The 6207-nt window shown below is 39.8% G+C and overlaps 1 non-coding gene across 1 annotated transcript; it reads left to right on the forward strand.

Annotated features, from left to right (window-relative positions):
* Window positions 1-3264: 3264 nt before the first annotated feature.
* Window positions 3265-3371, forward strand: LOC141635107 (small nucleolar RNA R71). Its single transcript, XR_012539812.1, has one exon. It is a non-coding gene; the product is annotated as a small nucleolar RNA R71 (small nucleolar RNA).
* The last annotated feature ends 2836 nt before the right edge of the window (window positions 3372-6207 follow it).

Here is a 6207-nt window from a genome sequence, read left to right on the forward strand (position 1 = left end):
AACTTCCAAGTTTGAATTAGCAACCACCATAGCCATTGAAGCTTTCTTTGATTGAAGGCATTGTTGCCTTTTTGAGAGTGCCTTTGCCTTGAGTGCCTTTGTTGACCCTTTTGTTCTTGCCATTGATGATTATACCAAGAAAAGATTGAAAATGTTCAATTTCCAATTATACCCAAATCGATTTTAAGATGAAAGGATTTGCCTTTGTATTTCAAAAATCGACTCAAAGGTTGAAGATTTTGGTGCTTGGATTGATTATTGTTGGAAAAGGAGTGATTAATTGTTGTTGTAAGGAAGTTTGGATTTGATTTTGTTGAATTTGGTTGAGGAAATCTTGTTTTTGGTGATGGAGATCATGAGGGTTTTGGGGTTTATGGGTAGTGTTTTGAATGTATGGATGAATGAATGATTGTGGGAAGGGGTATTTAAAAACACCCGAAATCTTCAAACTGTAGGGGGAAGACGAGCGGATTCCCTTCGGGACGCTCGGATTCTGCTCAATCTGGGTTCAGGAAATCTCGCCTAAAGACGAGCGTCTTTCGGTGAAGACGGGCGGATTTCTGCAATTCAGTACGAGCTGATTCCCTTACAGACGAGCGGATTCTGTTACAGGAACTTTTCTTATTTTGCACTGGCAAAAAGATGAGCGTCTTCTTGCAAAGACGAACGGATTCTTTCAGACGAGCGTCTTCTCTGCTGGGACGCTCGGATTCTCTAACAGTCCCAAATTTTCAACTTTGCAGCTCATTTGGACGGACGGATTCTCCAACAGACGCCCTGATTCCCATAAGACGAGTGGATTCCCCATAAGGACGCTCGGATTCCTCCTGGTCTACCCGAATTCAAATCCATCCGTGCACTTGCATATCCCGTGTCATTTTCATTATTCAAATCCCGTGTTCTTCATTGTAGGAGCACTGCTAAGGCATGAATAGCCTAGGCAATTGCTATCCCCACACTAAAATCATTAGTCCGTCCCTCACTTCTCTAAAAAATGATAAATATCTTGATCAAAGCATAAAAATCCAAAAATGACAAAAAATGCAATGGAAGAATTAAAATGCAAGTTAGGGAGTTAGAAATATTTACAAATGGTGGTTTGGAGAGGACTCCACCAAACTCTCATCCTTAGTGAGATGTTATGGGGGCATGTCCAAGGTGTTGTTGATGTTACTCAACACCTTGAAGAAGTAGTCAAAAGCTTGTTCATTGTCATGATAAAGATCCTCAATAGATCTTTGCACTTGTTGTCCTTCATGTTGGTCTTGATATATAGCGTTACCAATGTAGGGATTGAAAATCCCTTCAAACTCATCGTCCCAAAGACCACAAACTTCATATACTTGGTCACTAAAGATCTCTTGAGTTGATAGAGACAACTCTCCCACTTTCTTGTCTTGGCCAATGAGGCCATCTTCTTCATCGCTTGACTTTGGTGAGTTTTTCAAGCTCTCTTTGTTACAATTTCCTTGCTCTTTGAATGGAGCATCATCGACTTTCTTCTTCCATTGGAATTCCGACTTCTTCCTATCAGCCTTCCGGCTATAATGATCAACCATAAAACATGGTTCATGCAAACGGGGAGCTCTCATGGTCTTGTCAAGATTGAAAGTTATGCTTTCATCTCCCACTTCTAGAGTGAGCTCTCCATGCTTCACATCTATCACCGTACCCGCGGTGTGCAAGAAAGGTCTACCTAGAATGATTGGAATGTTGGAGTCTTGTTCCATGTAAACAATGACAAAGTCCACCGGGATGAAAAATTTCCCAACTCTTACGGGAACATCTTACCATATTCCCAAGGGTGTCTTCGTCGATCTATCGGCCATTTGGAGTGTGATATTGGTGAATTTAAGCTCTCCCATCCCTAACCTTTTACTCACCGAGTACGGCATAACACTCACACTAGCCCCTAGATCACATAAGGCTTTGTTGATCGTGGTGTCACCAATGGTACACGGTATTGAGAAGCTTCCCAGATCTTTGAGTTTTGGAGGTGAACTCCCTTGAAGTATTGCACTACTCACCTTAGTGAAGGCGATAGTCTCAAGCTTCCGGGTCGACTTCTTCTTCATAAGGATGTCTTTCATGTACTTTGCATAGGTCGGCACGTGATTGATTAATTCCGTGAAAGGAATTGAGACTTCCAAATTCTTCACAATCTCCATAAATTTTCCAAGTTGGTCTTCAAATTTGGGCTTGGCTTGACGACTCGGAAAAGGAAGTCTAATCACAATGGGCTCCTTCTCCTTGGCCTTGTCTTCATTATTCTTTAAAACTTCTTCTTTTGATGGTTTTCCATCCTTGGAGTTTTGCACAACTTCTTCTTTGTCACTAGCATCCACAACTTTATCCTCAACTTGCTTCTTCGGTGCTTCATACCTCGTACCACTTCTCAAGTGAATGGCACTAACCGTTTCATGTCTTAGGGGATTACTTTGAGGTGGTAATTGCCCCTTTTGTCTTTGTGAGCTTGAAGATGCTAATTGAGTCAATTGGGTTTCCAACATTTTGGTGTGGTCTAGGATGTTGTTGATGGTGATTTCCTTTGCTTGACTATCCTTTTGCATTTGAGTGAAAAACTCTTGTTGATTCTTTTGCATTTGGAGGACCGCTTTTTGAACATCAAAACCTTGGTCATTTTGTTGATTGTATGGAGTTTGATTTTGGTAACCTTGGTTTTGGTTATAAAAGGGTCTTTGATTTTGGTTTCTCATGAGAGGTGGGGTGTATGTTGGTTGAGGGTTTTGAACATTTTGGCTTTTGTATGAGAGATTTGGGTGGAATTTGGTGTTTTCATTGTAATAGTTTAAATAAGGGGTACCACTCTTGTATGCTTGAAAAGCATTCACTTGTTCATTTGTTCCCCTACATTCACTTTGGTCATGTCCCAAAGTTCCACAATTCTCACATATCCCACTTGGGATTGATGAAGATGCCGTCATGGCATTAACATGTTGCTTTTGTGATTTTGAGGCTTCTTCAAGTCTAGCCATAGCCTTTTCGAACTTCAAATTGATGGTATCAATGTGAGCACTAAGTTGAGCACCCAATTGAGTAATAGAGTCCACTTCATGCTTTCCTCCTCTAGTAGCCTTGCGAGGTCTACTATATTGTGAATTATGGACCGCCATTTCCTCAATCTTGTTCCAAGTTTGATTGTCATCAACTTCGGTGAACATTCCATTTGATCCCATGTTGAGAATGTTTCTTGAGTCTTCATAAAGACCGTTTCAAAATTGTTGTACCAAGAACCACTCGCTAAGTTCATGATGAGGACATGAGCGACAAATTCCCTTGAATCGCTCGAAAGCTTCATACAAAGATTCTTCATCTCTTTGCTTAAAGCCCGTAATTTGAGCTCTTAGCATGTTAGTATTTTCCGGTGGATAGAACTTTTTGTAGAAAGCTAGAGCCAATTTATTCCAAGAATCAATTCCGAGAGTAGCCTTATAAAAGCCTTTCAACCATTGTTTTGCGGTGCCAATTCGAGAAAAAGGAAATAAGACCCATCGAATTTGGTCTTGAATTACGCCGGTTTGAGAAATCGCATCACAATAGTCGCAAAAAGTCTCCATGTGAGAGTGAGGGTCTTCACTAGGCATCCCCCCAAATTGGCTTCTTTCGACTAATTGGTTAAAGGCGGATTTGGCAATGAAATTTCCGGTTAAATGTTGGGGTGTGGGAGTACCATTAGGTAGGTTCTCTTCGGTTGGTACGGAATGTGATGAAAATTTAGGCATTGTGGGTTGATTTTGTGTTGGATTTTGTGTTGGGTTCTCCTCACCTTCTCTTAAAAAAGGGTTGATGAACTCAATAGTGTTTGGTTGAATATATACAACCTCACCAATACCTCTCAAATTTCTCCTAGCAAGTCTTCTATTGTTTGTCAAAGTCCTTTCAATTTCGTGATCAAAGGGTAACAAGTTACCTTGTGATCTTCTAGACATGCAAAATATCAAACAACTTGAAAATAATTAGAACAAACCTTGAGGAGTTCTACTTCCCCAAGGCAAACAAAGACACAACTAATAACAATATAAGAAAATCTAAATCAAGTTAACACCATCCCCGGCAACGGCGCCATTTTTGGTCGGACTCACTTGGAGGTTTAGTTTTCGGTACTTGTCGTTAGAAGCACCTAGACCAAAACACAATTTATAACTCTACCAACAACTCTACAATTAGTAAAGAGGCAAGTAAAGGTCGGATCCCAAGGGACGGGAACTGAGATGAGATTTTCAATTGCAACTAGTGGTGTCTAAGGGTGTCACAATTTGAGTTTTGAAGTAGAAGATCACTAAACTAAATAGCAATAAAAGTAAACAAGCAAGATGATTAAAAAGGGGTGTAAACAATTGATAAAAGGCACTAGGGTGTCATGGGGTCATAGGGGATTCATGGGAATTGATCATACAAACATATTCTCAAATTATAAGCAAGCAATTATTGTTGTGATGGATCGAGTTGGTTTATATCTTACAATCCTAGGAAAGTTTGGGTCCCGGAGCCAAATCGATTAGATTGTACAACACCTACAAGTCGACTTAATCTTCCCTACTCAACTATATGCATGGTCTAATGAGATTCGAGTTGGATTATGTCTTACAAGTCTCATTGAAAAGATAGGTGATGGGTATAAAATGCAAGGATTCATAGGCTCGCATTTCATCAAACATAACATGTGCATAAATTGAGATCACAACAAGCAAGCAAATAAACTATGAAAACATATTAATTTAAGCATGAATCATCCCCCATGTTGGTTTCCCCTAATTACCCATTAACCCTACCTAAGGAAACTACTCACTCATTATCATGTTGAACATGCTAGCAAGGTTGTCAATCACACCAACAAAGTAAAACATGATGAATAAATGAAGATAATTAACAATAATTAAAAAGGGATTAAGAGAATTATACCTACTAATTATTCCAATAATAAAGCAAAGAAAAATAGAAGTACTTGATGATTGATTGGAAGGTTGTCAATATCCCAATAATAACCCAAATAATCTCCAATTACCCAAAATGAAAGATGAACCAAAGAGATATTAAGGAAATGAAATTTGTAATAAAACTTGATTAAATGTTGATTAAAATATTAAAGAGAGATTTGATTGATATAAACTACACTAGAGATTGCTAAGAAGAACCTGATCTTCTAATTAGCCTAATGGGGTATTTATAGTGGGGATTAGTTACATAAATTAGGGTTTACTAAGGGCTTAAATGACAATTAAGTCCTTGAGGAATCACCGGTCTCAAGGGAGACTCCGTTCTCCTTTTTTCCGGTCTTAGAAAAATATGCGCATCCTTCATGAAATGTGTAGAAGACGAAATGGCTGACACACAATCCGAGCGTCCAGAGCACGGGACGGGCAGATTGTGGGTTTGTTGGACGAGCGGATTCAAGGGAAGACGGGCGGATTGTGGTGGTTCTGGACGGGCGTCCAGTTGGGGAAGACGCTCGGATTGCACCTCTTGGACGGGCGGATTGTGGACAATCTGCTCGGATTGTCTTACGGCTACTTTCTTTTTTCTTTTCTTCCTTTTTCTTCATAAAATCCTTGAGGATTTCCTAGGGGATGCAAGTATCTTTTCTCATCATTACCCATCTATTATATTATTTACAAAGGCCTTCTAATCTTGTCTTCTCTTTGATGCTTGGTCATTGAATTCAATCAATTTAGCTCTATTTTGCCATGAAAATGCAAGGTTTGCACTCTTTTCTTTCCAAGGAAACAAAACCTAAAATAATTTGCAAAACAAAGGACTAAAGATAATAAATGACCCAAATATGCACTAAAAAGCATGGGAACAAGGCTAATTCACGGACTAAATATGCTCTAATTATGGTCACAACAGTAGCTTTTCTGGGTCATGTGGTATCTAAGAAGGGGGTGTCTGTCGATCCTAGTAAGATTGAGGCCGTAACCAAGTGGGAATCACCGAAGAATGTTGCTGAGATTCAGAGTTTCTTAGGCCTTGCTGGCTACTACAGGAGATTTGTGAAAGATTTCTCTACCATAGCACGTCCTATGACATCCTTGATGAGGAAAGAGTCCAGATTTGTTTGGGATGAGAGTTGTGAGATAGCGTTTTAGACTTTAAAGGAGCGCTTGACCACAGCTCCTGTGCTAGCTTTGCCGGAGGGGTGTGAGAACTTTGAGGTATATACCGATGCTTCAAAGAATGGTCTTGGTT

Source organism: Silene latifolia, chromosome Y (assembly GCF_048544455.1).
Source record: "Silene latifolia isolate original U9 population chromosome Y, ASM4854445v1, whole genome shotgun sequence".
Classification (NCBI taxonomy): domain Eukaryota; kingdom Viridiplantae; phylum Streptophyta; class Magnoliopsida; order Caryophyllales; family Caryophyllaceae; genus Silene; species Silene latifolia.